Source organism: Somniosus microcephalus, chromosome 2 (genome assembly GCF_052327205.1).
Source record: "Somniosus microcephalus isolate GS21.2 chromosome 2, FLI_Smic_1.0, whole genome shotgun sequence".
Taxonomy (NCBI): Eukaryota; Metazoa; Chordata; class Chondrichthyes; order Squaliformes; family Somniosidae; genus Somniosus; species Somniosus microcephalus.
In genome coordinates, this window is record NC_140988.1 from 314,467,504 (window position 1) to 314,493,282 (window position 25,779).

Sequence of the window (25,779 nt, forward strand, 5' to 3'; positions counted from 1 at the left end):
GCTGAGCTTCCGCTGATAGCGGAAAAGACGTCGGCTTAATAAGAGGTCGGACTTTATCTGAGTAGCTAGCCACCCACTGGGCATAGTACGAAAAGAATCCCAGACACCTTCTTAAAGCTTTTACAGTGTGAGGTAAAGGTAATTCCTTAAGTGGGTGTAATCTTTCAGGATCCGGCCCGATTACCCCATTCTCCACAACGCAACCAAGAATACACAAACGTGTAGTATTGAAGGTACACTTGTTTTCATTGTAGGTCAGGTTTAACCTCTTTGCCGTCTCTAGGAACTTCGCGAGATTTTGATCATGCTCCCGTTGGTCGCGCCCACAGATAGTAACATTGTCCAGGTACGGGAATGTAGCTTCTGTTATGTCTGTGTATAATAAGACACAGACTGCAGGAGAACGGTACAACAGGTGTTTACTCAACGTGGCTCACACTGGAACTGATCTGTACTGTCGAAGTTCGAGCAAGACTCAGACGCCTGGTAACTGGCAAACAATAACTTTATTTACTTGTACAAGGGTGTAGTGTATGTAACCTGTACCACCTTAAGAGACTACCTTAAGGTGATGAACTACTTTCTGATGGCTCCTGTATATTGTAGTACCGGTGGTGACCACACCGGTATATAAACCCTGCGGAGCAAATTTTATTTCAGTTCAGCCCTGACCCTCAGTTACTAAAGACCTGTTTAAGTATTCTGTTGTCTGTGTCCAGTTATTCAGCATAACTACATTTGGGAAACACAGACTCAACAGTGGTGACGAGTCTGATCGTACCTAGCGGCAGTTTTGCATCCAAGGAAGCTTCGTCCTCTGAACGGGCGTCGAAAAGGGGCATCCGCCCTCATCATCCTGCTGAGCACCGCATCGCACGGGAGGCATCGGGAACCCGGTTTGGATTTGCTGGCCACGAAGTCCACCATCAGCAACAGGCAGTGATCATCCCTTCTACGACAGCGGCGGGTAAGCCCGATCGAGTGGCACGGAGGGGAAGTCGGCCGAGTTGTCAGTGGGAGAAGGGGAGGGAAACCGAAGAAAAGGGTGGAGAACATGACCGCAGCCGGTGTAAGGGGCCGGACTGCAATCGGGGCAGAGACGCGCAGCAGCCAGAAAAGCGTTAATGTCCACGAGGACCGCGGGAGCGGCGGGGAACAAGAGCAGCAGCGTCGGGGGAAATAAAGGACCGCTGGGAGGCGAGAACGGCAACAGCGCAGTAATCGCCATTTTAGTCGGCGGGGGAAGAAGACAAGCGCGGGAAAAGCCGCCAAGCGCGGGAAGCCGCCATTTTGAAAAATAAATAAAATAAAGGAAACTCAACAAGGATGCCAAAAACGGGTAACATCACTGCTTTTGATAGCGATGTAGAAGATTGGGCCACTTATGTGGAACGCGTTGAAGTTTACTGTACAGCGAATGAGGTACCGGCGGATAAGAAAGCACTAACCCTATTAAACTCGATGGGTGCGAAGACGTACGGGTTATTAAGGCACCTTGTAACACCAGATAAACCGGTAGGAGAGTTTCGCGGATATTGTTACTATCCTGCAAGAGCATTTAAACCCCACGCCGCTGCTGATAGTGGAATGATTTAAATTTTACAAAAGAATTCAGCTTAAAGAGGAAAGCAACGCTGAATTCTTAATCGAACTGCGCAAGTTATCAAAGTACTGTCAGTTCGGTACAGGACTAGCAGACGCTCTGAGAGATAAGTTCGTGTGTGGGCTACTAAAGGAAGGAACCCAGAAGCGACTGCTAGAGGAAAAGGATCTTACGCTGGACAAAGCTTTCAGCATTGCAGCATCGCACGAGGCAGCAGCACGAGGCACTGCAGAAATGCAGCAAAGGCCATCGGAATTCAGCACCAATGAAATGGCATTGGGCGCAGTAAAGTGCTATCGTTGCGGAAGGACAACGCATGATCAGAACCAGTGCTGGTTCAAAGATAAAGAATGCAGGATATGTGGCAGACTTGGTCACATAGCGAAAGTATGCCGGTCAGGAAAGAAGACCAGCAACAAAAAGTCGCCGCAGGAGAAGTACAAAAAAGTACACAAGGTGATAGAGAACAGTTCGGATGAACAGAAGACGGATTCAGACTCCAGCAGTAAGGAACTGGGTTGTCTAAAAATACATAATGTGGGTAACACAGCAGACCACCAAACTATCTGGGTCATGCTTCGGATAGCAGGAGTCCAAGTGAAGATGGAATTGGACACTGGATCGGCATTGACAGTCATGAATAAGCAAGATTACAAAAGGTTATTCTCACACATTCCCCTGAGGGATACGGAGATTGTATTGAAAACATACACGGGGCAAAGAGTATACCCCATCGGAAAGATAAAGGTAAAGGTGGTCTACAATGGTAAAGAAAGTCAGGGAATGGACTTGTATGTGTTACCTGAGGGAGGTCCACCGCTACTGGGATGGGAATGGATCCGGAGAATAAATATGGACTGGCATTCCTTACAAGCACTAACGGTAGATTCCTGTAAAGAGGGCGACGTCAAACATAAACGACTGTCCAAAATATTGGACGATGCTAAGGAGGTGTTCCAACAGGGACTGGGAACACGGAAAGGAATTACGGCAAACATCAAGGTTGAAGAACATGCAAACCCAAAATTTTTCAAAGCCAGACAGGTACCTTATAGATACATAGATACATAGAAGATAGGAGCAGGAGTAGGCCATTCGGCCCTTCGTGCCTGCTCCGCCATTCGATGAGATCATGGCTGATCCTTTAATTCAGTATCCCGTCCCCGCCTTCTCTCCGTAACCCTTAACCCCTTTTGCCCGTAGAAATATATCTAATTCCCTCTTAAATATATTTAATGAGCTGGCGTACACTGCCCTCTGTGGCAATGAGTTCCACAGGTTCACCACTCTCTGAGTGAAGAAATTCCCCCTCATCTCTGTCCTAAATGGTTTAGCCCTTATCCTTAAATTATGTCCTCTAGTTCTGTTCTCACCCGCCAAGGGAAACATTCCTTCTGCATCCAGTCTGTCTAGACCTGTCAGAATTTTATACACTTCTATGAGGTCCCCTCTCAATCTTCTAAACTCCAGTGTGTACATCCCTAAACTACATAGTCTCTCCTCATAGGTCATTCCCGCCATTCCTGGTATCAGCCTGGTGAATCGCCGCTGCACCCCCTCCATGGCAAGAACATCCTTCCTCAGATGAGGCGACCAAAACTGTACACAGTACTCGAGGTGTGGTCTCACCAGTGCCCTGTACAGCTGCAGCAAGGTATCCCTGTTCCTGTATTCTAACCCTTTTGCTATGAAGGCCAGCATACCGTTTGCCTTCTTGACCGCCTGTTGCACCTGCATGCTCGCCTTCAGTGACTGGTGTACAAGAACACCCAGGTCTCTCTGTACTTCCCCCTCTCCCAATCTATTGCCATTTAAATAATAATTTGCCCTCCCGTTCCTGCACCCAAGGTGGATAACTTCGCACTTGTCCACATTATAGTGCATCTGCCATTTATCCGCCCAATCGCCCAGTCTGTCCAAATCGCTCTGGAGCTTCCTGGTCTCTTCCTCTGAGCCCACCCCCCCTCCTAGTTTAGTGTCGTCTGCAAATTTGGAAATGCTGCATCCGACTCCCTGATCCAGGTCATTAATGTAAATTGTGAACAGCTGGGGGCCCAGGACAGATCCCTGTGGTACCCCACTTGTTACTGCCTGCCATTCAGAAAATGAGCCGTTTATTCCAACTCTCTGTTTTCTATCTGACAGCCAGTTCCCTATCCACGCCAAAACTTTCCCCTTTATCCCATGAGCCTCAATTTTCCATGCTAATCTTTTATGTGGGACCTTATCGAAGGCCTTTTGGAAGTCCAGGTACACCACATCTACTGGCTCTCCCCCATCTATTCTACCAGTTACTCCCTCAAAAAATTCCAATAGATTAGTCAAGCACGATTTACCCTTTGTAAATCCATGTTGACTCTGTCCTATCCTGTCCCCATTTGCTAAGTGCTCCGCTATTTCATCCTTAATGATGGACTCCAGCATTTTGCCCACAACTGATGTAAGGCTTACAGGTCTGTAATTACCTGCTTTTTCCCTACCCCCCTTTTTGAATAGTGGGGTAACGTTAGCTACCCTCCAATCCATCGGCACTGTTCCCGAGTCTAATGAATTCTGAAAAATCATCCTTAGTGCATCCGCTATCTCTAGGGCCACCTCCTTCAGTACCCTAGGATGCATGTTATCAGGCCCTGGGGATTTGTCCACCTTCAATCCCTTTAGCTTCCTTAACACCATATCCTTAGAGATATTGATTTGCGTCAGTTCCTCCTTTGCCAATGTCCCTATTTTTCCCGATATCCCAGGGAGGTTTTTTGTGTCTTCCTTCGTAAAGACTGACCCAAAGTATGCATTTAGTTGATCTGCCATTTCCTTATTTCCCATTATATATTCCCCCGTATCTGACTGCAATGGACCAACTTTGGTTTTCACCAGTCTTTTCCTTTTGATATATTTATAAAAGCTTTTGGAGTTAGTTTTTATATTTTCCGCCAGCTTGTTTTCGTAAGCTATTTTGCCCCTCTTGATCATGCCCTTTGCCCTCCTTTGCTCTATCTTAAACTGTTCCCAATCTTCCGCTCTGGCGCTTTTTTTGGCTATTTTATACGCCCTATCTTTGGATTTTATGCTGTCTCTAATTTCCCCTGTTATCCACGGTTGAGTCACCTTTTTAGATTTCCTTTTATGCCAGATTGGTATAAACAATTTTTGCAATTTTGTCATTCTATCTTTAAATGTTTGCCATTGTTTATCTACCTCCAGTCCTCCCAGGAACGTTGTCCAATCAGACCTACTCAGTTCCCGTCTCATGGCATCATAATTCCCCTTGTTTAAATTCAGGACCTTAGTCTCTGAGTCAATTTCTTCGCTCTCCATTTCGAGTGAGAAATCGATCATGTTATGATCGCTCTGACCCAAGGGTCCCCGTACAACAAGATTACTGATTAGTCCCTTCTCATTGCACAGTACCCAGTCCAATATAGCCTGTTCCCGAGTTGCGATACGACCTGCTGTGGAAGCAGAGCTGGAAGGGCTAGAACGTTCAGGAGTACTGTCAAAGGTGGACTGGAGCGAATGGGCCACACCCATTGTTCCCGTCATGAAGCGTTCATTGAGCAACAAGCCGGGGGAACCTGGGAAGGTTCGCATCTGTGGCGATTTCAAGATCACTATTAATCCGGTTCTTCACACGGTGCAATATCCGCTTCCGCGGATTGAGGATATCTTCACTTCGCTGTCTGGCGGGAAACACTTCACCAAGATAGACCTGGCGCAGGCGTACTTACAGATGGAAGTTGATGAAGCGTCACGCCAGTATCTCATGATCAACACACATAAGGGCTTATATCGGTATAATAGATTGGTTTTTGGAGTGGCATCGGCTCCAGCGATTTGGCAAAGGGCCATGGAGCAGGTATTACAGGGAATTCCAGGCACACAATGCTACCTGGACGACATTCTGATTACAGGAGATGATGATAAGGAACACCTCGTGAATTTGGAGCAGGTGCTCACCAGATTGAAAGAATATGGACTCAGAGTTAATCGCCAGAAATGTGAGTTCTTTCAGAAGCGAATCGCGTACTGCGGTCACGTCATTGACCAGGAGGGGCTTCATAAGTCACCTGACAAGATCGAAGCTGTTGTGAAAGCTCCCGCTCCGGAAAATGTATCCCAGTTGAGGTCGTTCCTTGGGTTGATTACCACAAGTTTCTTCCAAATTTATCCACGGTGTTACACCCGCTGAACACTCTTTTGCAAATGGGAGTACCGTGGAAGTGGAGCGAGGACTGTAAGCGGGCTTTTCAAAAAAGCTGAAAATAGTCTATTTATATATTCAGTCTTTGGGGAGGCTTCCTGATCCTTTCTGGATAGCGCCTTTCCCGAGTGTCTTGCTCTTGGTGCGGAGGCGATTCTGGCCCCCTGTCGTCGGTTGGTTCATCAGCTTCCGAAGCTACTGTTTCTGGGGTAGATGCTACCTGTACATCGGGTTCATCACCAGGTACGTATGGGCGAGGCATGGGGTTGACTTGTTCCTGTGACACTAGGATCTGGTCAGCATGGCGTCTCACGATGCTCTCCCCAACGTCCACTGTGTACATTAGTGGGCCCTGCCGTGTGCATGTCGTTCCTGGCTGCCATTTTTCTGTTCGGTAGTCGCGGGCCAAGACTGGTTGCCCTACATTGAAGCTCCTTGTTGGCTTCTCATGGATGTGCTGGAATTGCTTACTCTCAACATCTCTTCGTACGTTTGGTCTGAGCAAATCCAGGCGAGATCTTAACCTTTGGTTAAAGAACATCATGGCTGGGGCCTGGATGGTGACTGCATGTGTCGCATTCCGGTAGGCGAACAGGAAATTGTCCACCTTGTGCTGCAGCGGAATGTTGTCATTGTACATAGCCTTTATTGCCTTCTTAAAGGTTTGTACGAACCTCTCAGCCAATCCATTTGTGGCTGGATGATGCGGGGCGGATGTGTAATGCCTTACCCCATTCTTTTTCAAGAACATCCGGAACTCTTCGGACACAAACTGTGGTCCGTTGTCGGAGCAAATCTGTTCTGGCAAGCCATTCCTGGCAAAAATGGTCCGTAGGACTGCAATAGTTTTCTCCGTGGTGGTGGAGGACATTTTGATGACCTCAGGCCATTTCGAGTGCGCATCCACGGCTATTAAAAATATTGAGTCCATGAATGGACCAGCAAAATCAATATGCACCCGTTGCCATGGAGATGAGGGCCACTCCCATGGGTGTAGAGAGGCCTGTGGTGGTGCATTTTGGACTTTCTGGCATCCTGAGCAGCTCTTGGTCAGGCCCTCGATTTGTTTATCGATTCCCGGCCACCACACATAAGCCCTGGCTAGGCTTTTCATTTTTACCCCTCCCAGATGACCCTCATGAAGCTCATTGAGCACTCTATCCCTTAACTTGGGTGGAATTACCACTCGGGATCCACACATCAAGGTCCCCCGGCACACTGACAGCTGTTCTCTCCTTGTCGAGAATGCTGGCAGCAGTGAGTCGCCATGTGCTGGCCATCCCTTCATCGTCAAATCATATACCCGAGACAGTGTCAGGTCATTTCGGGTTTCCTTTTCGATACAAGCGTTAGTTACCGGTAGGTATTCAACTATAGTCGAATGGAATATTTTGACAGGATCCACTGCTGGTGCTTCCTCTGCAGTAGGCAGTGGCAGGCGTGATAGCCCATCAGCATTTCCATGCTGTTTCGTGCCCTTATATTCAATCTCATAGTGGTGCGCCCCTAGAAAAAGTGACCATCGTTGTAGTCGTTGCGCAGTCATCACCGGAACGCCCTTCTTCGGATTAAAAATGGAGACAAGAGGCTGGTGATCAATCAGCAAGGTGAATTTCTGCCCGTGCAGATAGTGATTGAACTTTTTCACTCCCCACACTAGGCTGAGGGCCTCCCTGTCAATCTGGGCGTAGTTACGCTCGGCTGAGGTTAGTGATCGTGACGCAAAGGCTATTGGACTCTCTGAGCCGTCCGAGAATTTGTGCGACAGCACCGCTCCAATGCCGTAGGGTGACGCATCACATGCCAACTGAATTGGTAATGCTGGGTTGTAATGGGCCAATACCTCTTTCGATGTGATTAGTGTTTTGCTCTTCTGGAAAGCTCGTCTACATTCGTCACTCCACTTCCATGGCACCCCAGTTTGCAGTAGGGTGTTCAGTGGGTGTAGTATTGTAGACAAATTTGGCAAGAACTTATGATAGTACTTTACCAGCCCGAGGAACGACCTCAGTTGTGACACATTTTCCGGTGCTGGAGCCTTGACTACTGCCTCAATCTTCTCTGGGAACTTATGTAACCCCTCTTTATCGATAACATGGCCACAATACGAGATCTGTTTTCTAAAAAACTCACATTTGGGGCGGTTAGCTCGGAGCCCATATTCCTGCAATCTAGTGAGCACGTGCTCCAGGTTGGCAAGGTGATCACTGTCATTTTCGCCCGTGACCAGGATGTCGTCCAAATAACACTGGGTCCCTGGGATCCCTTGCAGGACTTGTTCCATTGCCCTCTGCCAAATAGCCGGAGCTGATGCTACCCCGAATACCAGCCGGTTGTATTGGTAGAGACCTTTATGGGTGTTGATTGTGAGGTATTTTTTTGATGCTTCTTCTACCTCCATTTGCAGATACGCCTGGGCCAGATCAATCTTAGTGAAGCGTTTCCCTCCAGATAGCGAGGCGAAAATATCTTCAATCCGCGGAAGTGGATATTGTACGGTGTGAAGGATCGGGTTCACTGTTACCTTAAAGTCCCCACAGATGCGAACCTTCCTTGGTTCCCCAGGCGTGCTGCTCAATGACTTTTTCATCACAGGGACAATGGGTGTAGCCCACTCGCTCCAGTCTACCTTGGACAGTACACCTGAACGTTCCAGACTCTCCAGCTCTGCTTCGACAGCTGGGCGGATCGCATAAGGTACCGGTCTGGCCTTACAAAATGTTGGGCTTGCGTTTTCTTCAATTTTAATCATCGCTGTCATGCCTTTTAGTGTTCCGAGTCCTTGCTGGAACACTTCTTTTGCGTCAGTTAGGATCTTTGACAGTCGCCCAGCTGTGACGTCGTCATCCTTTTTGTCAGCCACAGTCAGTGCCTGTATGGAATGCCAATCCAGTTGTATTTTCCGGATCCATTCACGTCCCAGTAATGGTGGTCCTCCATCTTGCAGTACATACAGGTCTAGTTTTGGTGTTTCCTTACCGTTATATATAACGGTCACCCTTATTTTTCCTTTGGGGTAGACTTTTTGCCCCGTGTACGTCTTCAAAATAATTTTTGTGTCTCTCAAGGGTATGTGTGAGAATAGCCGCTCGTAGTCCCGTCGGTTTATGACTGTTAGGGCTGATCCTGTGTCCAATTCCATCTTTACCTGGACTACTGCTATCTTGAGAGTGACCCAAATGGTTCGGTGATCCTCCGTTGTGATCACATTATGTAGTTTCAGACAACTCAGTTCCCTGCTTTCGGAGTCATTATCACTCTTTTGTTCGTCTGAACTATTCTCCGTCATCTTATGTACCTTCTTGTACTTTTCTTTGGTAGGTTTCTTATTGCTGATTTTCTTTCCCGACCTGCAGACTCGTGCTATGTGTCCTACTTTTCGACACTGTCTGCACACTTTGTCTTTGAACCAGCAATCATTCTAGTTGTGTGTTGTTCTGCCGCAGCGATAGCACTTCTCTGTTCCATATGACATTTCATTTATGCCATGTTCTTGCGGTCTCTGTTGTATCTCTGCAGCACCCCGTGCTGCTGCTTTATATGATACCGCAATGCTGAAAGCCTTTTCCAGCGTAAGGTCCTTTTCAGATAAAAGCCGTTTCTGGGTTCCTTCACTTTGAAGCCCACACACAAACTTGTCCCTTAAGGTATCTGCCAGTCCTGCTCCAAACTGGCAGTGTTTCGATAGTTTGCGCAGTTCTGTTAAATAATCAGCATTGCTTTCATCCTTATGCTGGTTCCGTTTGTGAAACTTGAATCTTTCTGCTATCAGCAGCGGTGTGGGGTTTAAATGTTCCTGTAGTATCGTTACTATGTCTTCAAAACTCTTTTCCATTGGCTTCGTTGGGGTTACTAGATTTCGTAATAAACCATACGTCTTTGCACCCATTAAATTTAACAATACCGACGCTTTCTTGTCATCTGGCACCTCATTTGCCTTGCAGTATACCTCTATTCGTTTGACATATGTAGTCCAATCTTCGACTTCATTGTCAAATGCGGTGATACTGCCACTCTTCGGCATTTTGGGTGTGGTTTAAAATGGCGTCTCCCAATGGCTTAAAATGGCGTCTCCCACGCTTTCCTTCCTCCCCCGCTGCTGACAACGCTGCTCCCGGCGGTTCTCGTGGCAATGGCGGCACCCTGTAGGTTTCGCGCGCTTCTCCTGCACTGCTGCCAACGCCGCTCTCGGCGGTCCTCGTGGTAATGGCGGCGCCTCGCGGGTTTCTGCGCGTCTCTCTCTCCCTCTCTTCGATGCTGCTCGGCCCCTGAACACCGGCTGCGCCCTGTGTGCTCTGCCCTCTCTCTCGCTTCCCCGTCAACACTGCTCGGCCCTTTTCTGTGCCGCTCGGTCGGGCTCTAGCCCGCCGCTGTCCGGGAAGGGTCTGCGCAGTACCTGTTGCCAGCCCGTTTCACTGGACCACCTCGACTGGAAAGCCAAGCCTGGCTCTCGACAGCCTCCCCCGCAATTCTCGAGTCTCTGCTGGATGACTGGGCGGTTGCCCGTGGTCGACGCCCGAGTCTCTGGCCTTGACCTCCAATCCACTGATCTCCAGGAATGAATCCCCGGGAGGTGATGCAGAGTTGCAGATAGGTTCGAACTTGCCTTGTCGCCAATGTTGTGTCCGTGTGTAATAAGACACAGACTGCAGGAGAACGGTACAACAGGTGTTTACTCAACATGGCTCACACTGGAACTGATCTGTACAGATTACTACTCAGTGCTATATACAGGTGTGGTCACTGCCGGTACTGCAGTATACATGAGCTGTAAAACATAGTTCCCCCCTTAAAGGTATATACATTACAGCTTCCAACGCGTATTCATCCACCATACGATCCATCTCCCGTTGGAAGACGGATACCCCATTCGTCATTCCAAAGGGAACCCTAAGGAATTGGTACAGGCGCCCATTAGCTTCGAAGGCTGTATAAGGTTGGTCTTCTATTTTGCTAGGGAGTTGATGGTAGGCAGACTTTAAATCAATGGTGGAGAACACGCGATACTATCTGGTTCACCATCTCAGAAATACGAGGCAAAGGATAGGCGTCCAATTGGGTATACAAGTTTATAGTCTGGCTATAATCGACCACAAGTCTTTTCTTTTCATTAGTTTTAACCACCACCACCTGGGCACGCCACGGGCTATTACTGTGTTCGATAATTCCCTCCTGTTGAAGCCTTTCCACTTCCTCTTTTATAAATGTTTTATCTTCTGAACTATACTGTCGACTCTTAGTCGCTATAGGTCTGCAATTAGGAGCAAGGTTCACGAACAAAGAAGGTGGAATTACTTTTAAAGTAGACAGGCCGCAGACTGTGAGTGGAGGCTGAGACCCACCATACTTAAGGGTAACGCTCTCATGCTGACACTGGAAGTCCAAGCGTAAAATTAAGTTCACACACAACTGAGGTAATATAAGGAGTTTAAAGTCCTTATACTCCGTATCCTTAACGGTCAATGTGACTTTACAATACCCAGTTACCTCCGAAGTAAGAGACTTGGACGCCATCACAATTTCACTTCGAGTAGGATACACCTTCAATGAACAGGAGTTAACAAGGTTGGGATGTATAAAACTTTCAGTACTGCCACAGTCTATCAAACACCCAGTAGGACGACCATTAATCTTAATGTCCATCATAGATTTCGACAAGGAACACGGTATGGTCTGGTCAACCATAACCGAGGCTAGAGTAAAACGATAGGCGGCAGCAGAGAAGACATCGGGTACAGGATTACCCTTACACACTTTACTAAAATGTCCCTGTTTCTTACATTTAAAACAAGTAGCCTCTCTGGCTGGGCATCTTTGCCTGGAGTATTTAGATTGGCCACAAAAATAACACTTAGACCCATGGGGTACAGCCGCAACAGTAGGATTAAGTGGAGGCTCCATTGGCGTTATGGATGCCTCCATACTCGGAACACTCGAGGCTGAGAGAGACGCATGGGCTGATGCATACACTTCTAAATTCTTCTGGGCTACATCTAACAATCAGGAGGATCCATAAAGGTGGAGCTAGGGAGGAACATTAGTGGTTACACCTGTAAAACATTCCAGACATTAACAAGTACAACAACAGACAATCCAGAACAGAGTTATTTCATCACAGAAATTTCTAGGTTTTTTTTTAATTCAGGAAGAAATCATTTTTAACCAAATCACCACCCAAAATAATTTGGAAGCTTATTGGTGAAAATTGGTAAAACAAAAAATTGATTTTAATGATTCCCAAAGTATTTTGTACCTGTATTGTACTTTAATTTACTGGAACTTTAAAATTATTCAGACATTTACAATGAATAGGACACCAGCATTATAATGTTTGGGTACAAGCTGGTTAGTTCAGTTGGAGGATTCATTTGATCAAGACTCAGACAGTGATCACATTAAACATCCTCGACTTTATAGAGCAGATGTGCTGTTATTGTGCTTGGATGTAAAAGATCACCTGGGTGCAGTGTGTTGAGGAGAATAAGTCAGGGAGGATCACACTTGTCTAACAGAGCCTGTCTATGGCAGATTTTACTGTCTTATTAAAGGATATCATTGCTTTTCAACTAAAGAAGTTCAAATACCAAGAGACACATCAAAACCAGGAAGTGAGGAATATGAATGGAGGTCAAGCAGAAATTTTCTAATACAAAGAATAATACATTTGTGGAATGACTTACCAGGGAAAGGCAATCAAGCAGCTAGTACAAATAGGTTCAAAAGATAATTAAATGCATTTCTCTAAAGCATATGTTGAGGGAATGATAAGTGGAGTTGATCTATCAATAGACAACAGGCCTATTGGGTGTAATCACTGCTTCCCATTCTTAAATATTATTATGGCTTTGGTTTGAATCCATCTTAGACCAAAAGGATGAATATTTCTTTTTTCTAATGGTCACTTGGGCCCCATCTAAAACGATTTGGGCAATGTCAACTCAATAAGCACAACAACAACAACTTGCATTTATATAGCACCTCTAACATAGAGAAATGTCCCAAAAGGAAATGATAATACACAACTTCCCATAATTTGGTGCAATTAATCTTAGTGTCCCTCAGACGGGTGGTAGCATGCTGGTATGGGGATGGAAAATGTCACACCAATGCAATAGCATGGATGCGTTATATATGATTTGAAAACTCTTGAAACTGATGCTGGGCGACTAAAGTGGAAATGTGTTCCTTTCCTCAATGCTACAATCACCCACATTGAAAAATACAAAAAGATCATCCAAAAATATAAATATTAAAATAGTGGTGTTATCACATCAATTGGGAGACTTTAGTCAGACTTAGTTCCTGAAACAGCCAGGGATATTTCTCTTCAAGATTTCTGCTTCCATATTGTTATTTTGGTATTGTGATGGTCCTGAGTTGAAATAGGTGCTAAAAAATTGCAGCACACCTTTTCCATTACATTTTAATGAAAACTTCAAAAACTAAAGTAAAGACACTTATTTAATTGCATTCTGATCTTGTCACTGTATCCTCCTCTATTTCTTGCTCATCAAGATGAGGGATGTTAAAGCTGAGGAAATGAATAGCCATTTAGCGTCTCACTGAGTGAGATTGTCAATTAGTCCCGAATTAGGGGCAGTCTTGTGCTGTGGGTCCACGCCCAGTAGGAACCGGAAATGACTCTAAACAAATTCGTTTCACATAGGACTGTTACAGCCAACAGAAATTTTCATCCAATCAGTCTTGCCTGGATTTAAACCCAATCCCACATGCAAGGTAAAGTATATGGTTTCTGCACACCACCAAGGAGTGTGAGGTACCAGAGAATGGATCGTCACTCAATTTGACCAAGAGATAGAGTGCAGCAATGTAACTCACAGGAAGTGTATATGATATAAATCACACTCGTCCAACACAATACTTGACCTGGAGATAAACTGGAGAAAAGGGTTTCCCCGGGAGTGTATGGTATCAATTAGACTCACCCAGTACTCCATCTGGCCTAAAGAATGTTGAACTTTGCAGGGAGTGAGTGGTACCTATCAGACCTATTGACACACTACCTCACCTGGAGACAGAGGGAGGTGGGACCACCTGGGTTGAAGTGATAATTGCTTTACTTTTTCTTTAAAGAAAAGTATCGTTGGATATATTGAGGACATATAGCACTTTCACTCAAATGTAAAAAAAAAAATTGGTTAACTCCTTTAATGCTGATTTCATCTGACCTCTGAAAAATCAATTCAAGTTATCCTAGCCTGTAAATCCATTTTTTTGAGCTATTAGCTTGTTGCAAAGAATAAAAGTTTTATAGAAGAGACACAAAGTGACAATTTCTTTACCATTCTTAAGAAATCAGGCAATAAATCTTGTAGGGACCACCAGTTTGACCATTTTCAGTGCAGCAGAGGAAAGCTATGGACCCATGAGATCTATGAGGCAGCCACACCTGGTTAAAATCAGAATTCAACCAGCATCAGATTACCAGCACTCTGTTAGTCCCAGTGTATGTATTTGCATCTGATGGTGGTGATGCGCATGAGCACATGTGTGGGGAGGGTAAATTCAGATGAAGTTAAGAATGTTAATGAATTGTAAGCGCACTGCATTAAAGACCATTTCAGACCATTATGTAGAAGTGAAACCTTTACAGTTTATATCTCATGGGACTTTCAGGAGAGCAAGTCAAAAACAAATTCGTTCCTTAATTTCAATTTTTTTTCAAATTCATTTATGGGATGTGGGCGTCACTGGCAAGGCCAGCATTTATTGCCCATCCCTCATTGCCTTTGAGAAGGTGGTGGTGAGCTGCCTTCTTGAACAGCTGCAGTCCGTGTGCTGGTCAGTCACTTAATTCTGTGCTCTGAAGAAATCTCTAGCTTGTAACAATATACATTTAATCTCCTGAGGGTTGTGTGTGTGTGTGTTGGGTGTGTGTGAGGGGGGGTTGGAACTGTTGGGGGAAAGGTTGGACATCATTGCTTCTTTTTCACAGAGAGCATTCTGGGATGAATGATGCCAATGGAGCTAGCCTGTGCTCTGTACCTGCACTATAAAAATTTCCATGGAATTTTGGCTTATAAACAAAACAAATATTTATTATTTTTTTCATGTCCCAAGATTCTATGGAAAGTTTTATAGCGGAGCTATTGAATTTTATAGCACAGGCAGCCACTGTGATGTCATCCTGCCCAGAATGCATTGTGTGAAGGAAAAGCGTTGCTTCTCCCTCTGGTGGTGAGACTCGAACAATGTTACAAGCTCTTTTTCCCCATGACTTTTCCTCTGGTCACTAAGGTCGATATAAGTATATAATGGGTCATTGACTTTTTATTCACAATAGTGATCAAAAGAAAATATGCCAGTGAGTTAGCGTGTGAATAAACTCAAAACATACAGTGAAGAACAATTGGCTAGTTTCTCCTTTAAAAAATCTGCAACAAAATATTTTGCTAGTTTGGACAATCAGGAAGAAAGGACGATTGGGGTAAGGCTCCCCAATGACCTGGTGGGTAAAGGCATTGTTCAGTTTAGTATGAAGCCATAGAGAAAGAAGAAAGAACGAGCTTGCATGTACTGTATATAGCGCCTTTCACTTCCTCAGGATGTCCCAAAGCACTTCATAGCCAAAGAAGTACTTTTGAAGTGTAGCCACTGTTGTAATGTAGGGAACACGGCAGCCAATTTGCACACAGCAAGATCCCACAAACAGCAATGTGATAATGAATGTAATAGAATAATACTTACCCATACTGATAAGAAGATCTAAGATTCAATCCCAGTCTGTGCTGATTTAGGCTGTTTCAGCTGGGGTAGGAGGTGGGTGTCATCCTCAGCACCCCTGAGCTAGGGAAGGAGAAATCAACCAAAATTCCTGCTCCAGATTTCTATCCAGTGATCCATAAATCCTTCAACTAAGTTCCCCTGGTGCCCTCTCCTCTGATTGCTCAGCCGGCTGTTTTTACTCAACTTCACCCACTCACAATCACAGCCACCTGACTATGTTGTTTACATTCAAGGCCTTGTTATCTCCAAGGTTTAAGTCACTGACAAGGTTATCTCTAATCACTTCCTGCTCTGCCTCAATATCTATATTCCCTCCCCACCCTCAAAATGGCATTAGCATTCCTAGACTAGGGAGGGTGGGGATCAGCCAGCTTCCCACTCCTGAACACTCTCCAGTCACCCTCTGCTAGAAAGTGTATGTGTGTGAGTGCGCGTGCAGTTGAATAGCCTATGGGCATTCACTCAAACTCCTCTACCCTCTGTTTACCCATGGAAAGAAATAACCTCTCAGCACCGCCCTCTCAATCTCGCAATTTCGTCTCCTCTGGCTTTCCAATTCATCTCCTCTGGCATGACATTTCTGCCTCTAGAGACCTGCTCAGCAGTTCCTTTACTTCCTCCTTCATTATCTATGTCCCCAAGCCTCTCACAGACTCTCACTCCTGTCATTTCTTCTAGTGCATGACTAGCCTGGATATCCACTGTCAGATCTGGCTGGACCACTGTAAGCAGTATTGAATCTTCCTCACCACAACCAAATCCTACTACTACTTCAGGATTACTCTAGAAGAGTAAGATTAAACAGAAACTCTTAATGACAAACTGCCTGCTCAGACTCTCCTCCTCCACTTCCTCCATCCTGATATTTTTGTCTCGAAGTCTGAGACTATCTGGTGGACTGCCTCAACCTCCTCCTCCTCCCGTCCCTGCCCAATCCCAGCCCTCCCTTTATCCCAGACACGATGCCATATCATTGTGTGCCTTCTCTCTCATTTCCCCCCCTGTTCTTTTCAGGCTTATCTTATCCATGACACCCATTTCCTCTCCTTTGAACACATCCCAACCAAACTCGTGACCACATAACCATACTTATCCCAATGCTTACTGACATTGTCAATGAGTCCCTTTCATCAGGCTCTGTTCCTCCACCCTTCAAAACTGCCATCTTCATACCCTTCTCAAAAAGCCCATGCTCAAACCCTCCATCCTCTCCAATTGCTTCCCTTTCCTCACTAGCTTTCCTTACCACTCAGCTCTCTGGGCTCACCTTCTCCATGACTCCCTGTTCAGTTCAGTTTGTGCCTTGCCCTGCCCTGCCCTGCCCACAGCACTAAGATCACTTTGGCCAAAGTCACCTACAACACCCTTTGTTACAACAACAGTGGTGTGCTTGCCCTCCATGTTTGCCTCAACCTCTCCTTGGTGTTTTGTATGGTTGACCTTTCCTTCCTCCTCCACTATCTCTCCTCTGTGGTTCAGCTCCATGACATAGCACTCATTTGGTTCCAAGTATTGGACCGTGACACTGCTTCCATCCCTATGTGCCAGTGTGCACCCTCCACTCCTCCAGTTCTTTTCTCTGCTCCATCATTGGGGGCAGAGCCTTCAGCTGTTGTGTATTGTGGACATTCAGTGAGGGCAGGATAGAGGGTAAACTCTGATGGTCGAATAGCCTGCTGACACTCCCTGCCTAGAGTCATAAGTGAAGAATAATGACTTGATGAGGTACAGGAAGAGTCAACACATTACGAGCAGAATATTGGGTAAAGTAAGGCCTGATGTGCGATGAGAATTGTTCCTGAAGTATTGGTTCAATTAATGACTAGGGAGGCTGAACTATGATTGGATTCCCTTGTGTTTGCCTGTGGTTGCAGTGCTCTTTTATTTTTGGCATAAATAATATAATTTTAATTTTCTACAAATTGCTAGGTTCTCTCACCAGAAAAGCAAAGTCTTTTCATTGTTGCCATCTGAAGGCATTCCATAACCTCCTGCTTACAATCATTTGGTAAATAAACACTTTCTCTGCATTTCAGCTACCTTGTTCTTCAGTCCCTGCTGGGTGAAAACCACACAAAAAGAAAGTCAACTAAATTCTTTAAAATTCATCTGTCTTGTAGCCTTCAACTGCACACTTTTTTACAAGTAGGATATGTATAATTAATACAATATCTCACCAAAGACAGTCAATTTTCAATGCTCTTATACTTGCATGAAAGACTGGCACAACATGTGTATGCCTACACCAAATTTGTGAGTTTGAGCCCTCGCAGCACATGCCTTGTACTTACGAGTGGTGGATTTATAACTTTGGCAATCTTTGAATATGACTTGCCTAAACCTAACACCCTAACACTCACTTGCTGGATGATAGCAATTTTCTCCATTTCTCGCTTGCACACTTGTGTCATTCCTTATTCTTTCCATCTCATTTCTCCTTTCCTTCAATTTTTGTTCCTTTGTCAATGTTCATCCCCTTTGTTTCTTCTCATGTTACCTCACTCAAGTGACAATTCTTCATGTGTGAGATTAGACTGTAAATGTTGACAGATTATTTGACTATTGGGATAATTTAGCTGAGTCCAATCCTGTCCTCACTCAGTGTATGCACATTGGGACTTCCCGAAGGGGTCGGTCACTGGATAATGGCGAGGGTTAAGAACCCTAGCTCATTTTTCTCCTCTGCAGCTCAAGGTGCTTAGTCCAAATGTAGCATCCATACAGTTAAAACAAAGAAAGAACTTGCTTTAATATAGCGCCTTTCACAGCCTCAGGACATCCCATAGCACTTCACAGCCAGCTAAGTATTTTTGAAGTGTAGTCTCTGTTGCAATGTAGGAAACATGGCAGCCAATTTGCACCCAGCAAGGTCCCACAATCAGCAATGTGACAATGACCAGAAAATCTGTTTTAGTGATGTTGGTTGAGGGATAAATATTGGCCAGGACACCAGGGAGAACTCCACTGCTCTTCTTTGAATAGTGCCATGGGGTCTTTTACGTCCACCTGAGAGGCCTGACTAAGTTTAAGTGTAAGCTCTCATCAGTTTAAGGTCTCATCTGAAAGACAGTGACAGTGTCTCTGACAGTGCAGCATTCCCTCAGTATTGCACTGGAGTGTCAGCCTGGATTATGTGCTCAGGTCTTGTTGCTCAGTTTCTGATCTGTATCACACAGTATACCTACAATGTTTGTATTCTATTACACCTGATTGCTTTTGCTTGAGCCATTCTTCTGGTGGGACCATTATTTTATACCCCCAGTCACCGGTGAGATATACATACAGCTGACACCAGATAAAGGAACAACACTTATCCAAGAGAATTCCAGTGCCAACCCACTTCCTCTTCACTCCAGTTGTACCAATTTGGCTGAGAAACAATCAGGCTCTCATCCAGTTGTTTCCCTATAGAGTATATATCTTGAACAGAGAGCCAGGCATTATCAGAACCACATGTGCATGCTTCTCTCTCATCATAGTACAGTGGTTTAACCTGCCTAGAGCTGAACTAGTGCTGTTTTACCAGCACACATTAAAGTTGTAGCGGCTTACTGCGAACAGCCACCCATACATTTTTTGAAGTTTGTAAAGCGCCAGGAGTAGTTCCTTTATGCAGATTTGGTAAGGGATTTATCCGCACACAGGAAAAGTCTCTACTTTCATCTGGTAGTGCCATAGCGAGAGTGTGACAGTTTCAAATTGAGAGCACAGCAAGACTCTTCCTTTACATCGATCAATCTGTTGCAGGAACTACTCATGGTCCTGTCTATATTGCATAAGTATACGGATAGGCAGTTCCGCCCGGTCACCACAGCCCTAATGTGCCTTCTTATTGTAGAGAAATCTAGAATCAGCAGACACCAGGTAAAGGCAGGAACAGTTCAAATCAAACTTAATATTTTAAAAGATCATGATTCATCTGTGCTTTAAAATCCTGACAGCTTTAGCTGATCTTAGTTTGGTGTGGTACATAGACCATAAGGTCTCAGCTTTGATGTCACAACTGTGCTCTGCTATCTGATCTCAGCTAAGGGAGGAGGTCCAGCATCTCATGAAGTGGTGTGCCCATAACAACCTGGCCCTTAACACCAAGAAAACAAAAGAAATCATTGTGGACTTCAGGAAGTCCAAAGGCGGAAGTCACACCCCCATCCACATCAATGGGGCTGTGGTGGAAAGGGTGGACAGCTTTAAGTTCCTCGGAGTCCACATCACGGAAGACCTCTCCTGGTCCCTCAACACCTCCTCTCTGGTGAAGAAGGCCCAGCAGTGCCTATATTTCCTAAGGAGGCTGAAGGGATGTAATCTGTCACCCCTGATCCTCTCTAACTTTTACCGCTGCACTATAGAGAGCATCCTGACAAACTGTATCACAGTATGGTATGGCAGCTGTAGCTACTATGACCGGAAAGCCCTGCAGCGGGTAGTCAAAACTGCCCAACGCATTACCGGCACCCAGCTACCGACCATAGAGCACATATACCAGAAACGCTGTCTACGGAGGTCACGGTCCATCATCAAAGACCCTACCCACCCCAGCCACAGTCTGTTCGCCCTCCTGCCATCTGGGAGACGCTACAGATGCATTCGCACCCGTACGACCAGATTTAGGAACAGCTTCTTTCCCAGGGCTGTCATCCTACTGAACTCCACAAATAAACTCTAAAGCCTGCACATCTGCCAATGCACTTTATTATGGTTATATTTATGTTAATATACTACAAGCCAAATGTATGTTGAATGTTTAAATGTCTTAATCCAAATGTACACTCTCGGGAGCCGCAAGCCTACATTTCGTTGTACTGCACTTGTGCACTAACAATGACAATAAAAGTTGATTTGATTTGATTTGATTTGAAGGCAGTGGTTGTGGGTTCTACAAATGGCCCAAGAGCTTTTGAGCTAGAGATAGGAGGATACAAGTCAGGGTTCCTGCTCTCGATCACCATCCAGTGACCCCTGCAATGAGTATATGTGGTCATTGGCTGAGGACAGTATTGGGCTTCGCTGTAATGCCCACGATATTCACTGTCGTATTTGTAGAATGGGCACTTGGGTAAGGTCTGGTACTGTACCCCAGCAAGAGTTAGTGTCTACAGGAGTGGAGAAGAGAACATTGAAAGAATATATAATTTCTACAGCTTTATTATTAAAAGTTCAAATTCTTGAGCTTATTTTCCATTAGTTTAATATCTAAATTCTTCACATGCACTCCGGTACGGAATGACAATACAAACAGCTACAAACTGAAAGGAGCATGGCTGAGACCTAGACTAAAACATTAGGGCCTAGAAATTCAGTGGGCTGCGCCACCAGTTAGCGCCTAAAGAGGGCACTCAGTGGCTTTAGCACCACTGGCCGCGCCTCCCGTGATATTTAGCTGGGGCGCTAATGGCGGCGTTAACCTGTTGCGCTGCGCCACCTCCGATGATGTCATCGGTGTGCGCAGCGCCCCGCTACCACCCCGACCTTGATATTTGGCAGCGACCGCCTCTGTAGCGCCGCTCGCTAATCGCGCCCAGTTCACGGGGCTTACCTGTGGCGGCAGTGGCGCAAATTCAGGTGGAGGTGCAGGGCGGCCGTTTTTTCCGGCGGCCGCCTGCCAGCACCTCCGTCCCCGGCCTCCTGATCGCCCCCCGCGGCATTGCCGGCTGTTTTCCGAGAGCCCGGCACTTCTCCTCGGTGCCGGGCTCTTTTGCTGGCACTCGCGATCGCTCATCACGCTGGTGCAGGCCCCTCCCCCTTAAGAATGGGAGGAAGGCCTGCAGTACCGCAGCGTGCCGTGCCGCAGCGTGTGGCGCTGCGGCATGTTGCGCTGCGATATTCAGTTTCAGCGCCCTAAGAGGGACGCGGAGCGCCTCGAGCCTCGCCCCGTGTCCCTCTTGGGGTGCTCAAGCTGAATTTCCAGCGGTCACTACTGCTCCAAACGCTGCGCTAAATCTGGCGCCCAGGCGAGCTTGGCGCCCCGTTTGTGGCTCAACCCAATTTCTCCCCCAGGGAGTTCAGTGAGATCAAGGGAAAGACCAAGAGCTCATAATACAATTGAAGACACTAAAGGACTTTAATAGCCCTAAACATTCCTTTTCCCCACTCATTTCATTCCCTTTTCTTCCCCCTCTTGTGATAACAGTTATTCAAGCTGGAGTAAAATTCCTCCAGTAACTCTTTTTTTTATCGTGTCCATGTGACAATTCTTTAAACTTCAGTCCAGACTATTTGACCGTGGGATGCATCACAGGTATACCAAACATTGCCCACACTCAATATTCATATACTTGCACTTTACAACACGGGTCAATAAGTACCGGTCAAAAGCAGGATGATATTTTTCCCCCCTCCTTAGTTCAGAGGTCACATCTCCACCCTTGCCTCAGCCGAGGTTGGGTAACTCAGCACAGGCCGGCCATTACACCTGGGACTTCCCTATTCTGTAAGGCTCAGTAGCACACCATGCAACACTTTTATCCATTGAACCATCAAGGAAACCTTTCACTATTTTTTAAATGCATTCTTTTTTTTAGGATTTTCTGTACACGATACAATTAAGACGGGGAATGATAGCAAAAGTGTAAAAAGGATTGTGTTAACACAAACACGTGTAAAGAGGAGCAGATGATATGAAAGAGACCAAGTGTATTATTGTAAAGTCTGGCAGTGGTATTAGAGTACTACCGCTCTCAGCATCAATTACTTGCTTGAGTTTTAATAGTTCTCCTGTTAGTAATTTAGGTTGGAGAATTTCTTTAATGATCAGCACATTAAATACACAAAATGCTGCCAAACTTCAAGCATGCTTTTAGAAGTCTAATCACTTTTGCGTGAAATACGATTTTCTTAAGTGTTTTCTGCTATTACTGTTTAGATTGAATTGCCGAGTGAATGATTAAATGTGGTATAAAGATTTGCAAATTGGCTGTTTCATTCTGAAGATTAAAAATCCCCAGCCAAGCATAGCATTTCTTGGCAAAACGGCTACACGTTTATCAAATTCGAATGCACTAGTAAGAGAAAAATTCTTATTTTGTGCTAGTTTCAGATGTCCTGCGGAAACCTTACTGACCCTGTCAAAACTTTCAATAATAGTAATAGCAATACAGGGCAGCAATCTTCTTACAGCAACCATAGGTAAAAACTTCAGCAGTTAGGTGTTACAGTGACTAGGAACTATTTTTATCCGTAGGTTCATCCAGGTGCTTCGAACCAGTTTTGTTGAGTTTTTTGAGAAACCGAGGTGAAGGACCAAGCAGATCTCCAGTAAGGTTGAAAAGAGCAGTTGAGAAAATGAAACAGAGGGAGTAGAGAAAGGAAGAAAGGATAAAATTAAAGGGTCTGTCAACCGTTTCAGGACACTGGAGCATCTTTGTAGCGCTTACCAGTATCTAGTGAGAGTCGACTTTGCTTTTTGAATCTGTTTTAAAGGCCACATCAAACTAATGGCTTACTTTTCTTATAATTCTACAGCTGATAGTTAAATTTGTGCTAAGCCTTGTAAGGAAAGTTGGTCAAAGATCTACGGAAAAAAGATGTTTAAAAGAATGTCAAATTTTAAGACAGTTCAAATAAACAGCACTCTTAAGCACTTTGAGTGAATGAATACAGCAGCTGTGCAGGAAAATGGAGCAATCATAGAAAAATAGATATCATTTCCATATTTCTGGCATGTATATAAATATATATGTATATGCATATACATAATCTCCCCACACTTGTCAGCTGAGACAGCAGATATTGCGTTCTGAATGAGGTGGCAGGATCAGAGCTCAATTAGGATAAAGAGCCTCAGAAGAGCCTCATGTTTTATGCAGCGACTCGAGGACCTTTGTTTGTATTGATTTGTTAATGTGTACTGTGTGTTTAGCTGCTGTGCTTTAGAAACCAACTCCGAGCTTGCATTCCAAGCAGAGAGGGTTAAAGAGAGAAAAAAAACACACACAAAGAAATAAACTTAAGACTTCCCCAATCGATTAAACTTCCACCACCACCCACCCCACACCCCACACACACACCTCACTATCAAAAAAAATCTTCAATTTCCTACAAAATTCAATAACCCTGGAAGAGCAGATACATATTTGTAATATGTGTACTTGAGAAGATGTTTTATCTTCTGTGCGTTTGACTGGAGGCTGAGCTCTAGGAGGTTTGGCAGACACCGGTGATTTTTTTTTTGAAAAAGCTACACTTCCCCAAACATTGGCTAGGGGGTGCACGGCTCGTCTGATAATTTATTCTGCCCATCACAAATGACTGCCTGGTCACATGGTGAGGCTCTGGAGCTTAAAAGTGCTTTATTCTGCATCCAGTGCAGAGCAGCTGGTGGCAAAGTAGCAATAATCTGGCAACTTTCTCTTCTGCTGAGGTGCTACTGTGAGAGCGTTTTCAGTAAGTAAAGATTTCACAAGATGACAACAAGCTTGAATGTGCTGCTTATATTTTTCTTTTATGGGCTCAGCATATTATATTTAAAATGCAACATTGTCTCAGAAATGCTTTCATTTAAATACTATATTTTTTTTCTCCATTTTTGCCTTGCACGTTTGCTGGTGAGACAGCGGGAGTTTAGAGGGGGGAAAAATTAAAATAAAGAGGATGAAAGATGTTTCACTGGATTGTCATGAAATGTGCGGGTGTGGTTGAAGCTGTATTGCTGGGTGAAAGTGAAGAAAGCACTGCACTGCTAGACAATTAGCTCGGATTCTCTCATCTTTTTTTGTAGTGCTGGTCTTGTGTTTAGGGGTCACAGAAGCTGGTGACCCAGTGTCAGCAGTTCTGCATGGAAGCTATTATGCATTCCTGATTGATTAGATTTAGCGGAAATCCTCTTGCTTTTTCCTCTTTTTTTCTCTCTGCTAGTGCTCCATTACTTCCAAAAAACCTTCAGATCAGGGGCTGCTTAGCTTATCACTGCTAGCTGCTAATTGCTAATCTTCCAACACTGTTTATTAGCAGGGCATGACTGTTAGTCAGTTTCAAGAGAGCTTTTAAGCAAATCTAAATGTATGCTGAAGGGGGAATTTTTAAATTCAGCTGCCAACAGCTTTAGAGTATCCTGTTTTCTTTATTTCTCCAAACATGATGCTTTTAGAGTCAGGAGTGGGTGGACTGAAGGCTAAGTGTTGAAACTGAGATTCAGTGCATCTGAGATGGAGAGACTTCAGGACTGACTGTCTGTCCCTTTGGACTGACCTTTGTGTTTTCCAATAAAGCCAGAAGCCTTCCTGGATGCTGCAGTGCTATCATTTAATAGGAATGACAGCCCATTTACTCATTTGTTTTGTGGAAAAGTCTATCAGGTAATTTATTCTGTGCTATAATTTTAATGAGAGCTATAATTCAAAATGGGGTGGCACGATGTGAGTCCCTCTGTTTCACTAATTCACTGCAATCATCTGCACAGGCAGGTGTTTATAAGAAAAATGTCATATTGTTTACAAGGATCATAACATTCATTTAAAGTCAGAACGCAACAAAAATGACCCTCAGGGTATGAGATCTGTGAATGAATATTTGATTTTTTTTATGCGATGACTCATGTAGAACTGAAAAAAATCTTTCTGCTCTTGTAGAAACGCTCTCAGCAGGAACACATCCTGTGAACGAGAAAAGTGTCCCCTTTATTCAACTGTTTCTATCAAGCAAACAGTTTTAAACCGTGTGCCGAAGGAAAATGCTGTTTGTAAAATACTCGTGCCATGTATGCTTGTATAGGCTTTTCATGTGTCTCAGATTGTCTGGGATATCTTGTACTACAAAAATTATATTGAATTTGATCCCAAATGATTCCTGGTAAGGTTTGTCTGAAATCCTGTCCTCGATGTGACGTGAATTACTTGAGTAGTTTATAAGCGCAATTATTTTGCAGCTGGCTGCAACATGAAGGTTGTTGTGAGAAGTGGGAAAGGCTGAGGTTTTCTCTGGATGTGTCGATGGGGAACTATGAGGGAGCCTGTGTGCACGGCTGAAAAAAGGGCAGCTTGGAGTGGAAGTACTCCAAAAATGAGTTGCAAGGTGGATTCTAGCACAGAATATGCCACCAAATATTTAATACAAGTGAATAATTACTGAGGCTGCAGTTCAGATTATGTTTTGTTTACTGCAGTTGATTGGAGTTACAATAGTTTGTAAAGCAAAGTGCATGCCTTCTGTTTTGTGTTAGAATATAAAAGGGAGAAGCTTTTGTCCAAAAGCTGCATCTGATGTTGAGGGTTTTCGTTTTCTTGCTGTAATTATC

General features: G+C 44.8%; 1 protein-coding gene across 2 annotated transcripts in view; it reads left to right on the top strand.

Annotated features, from left to right (window-relative positions):
- The first annotated feature begins 23,795 nt into the window (after window positions 1-23,795).
- Window positions 23,796-25,779, top strand: part of cntfr (ciliary neurotrophic factor receptor) — a 346,559-nt gene continuing 344,575 nt past the window's right edge. For both annotated transcript variants that reach the window (XM_085974105.1, XM_085974111.1), the window contains exon 1: window positions 23,796-23,930. The gene's annotated coding sequence lies outside the window, so the exon portion shown is untranslated. The remainder of the gene's footprint in view (window positions 23,931-25,779) is intronic.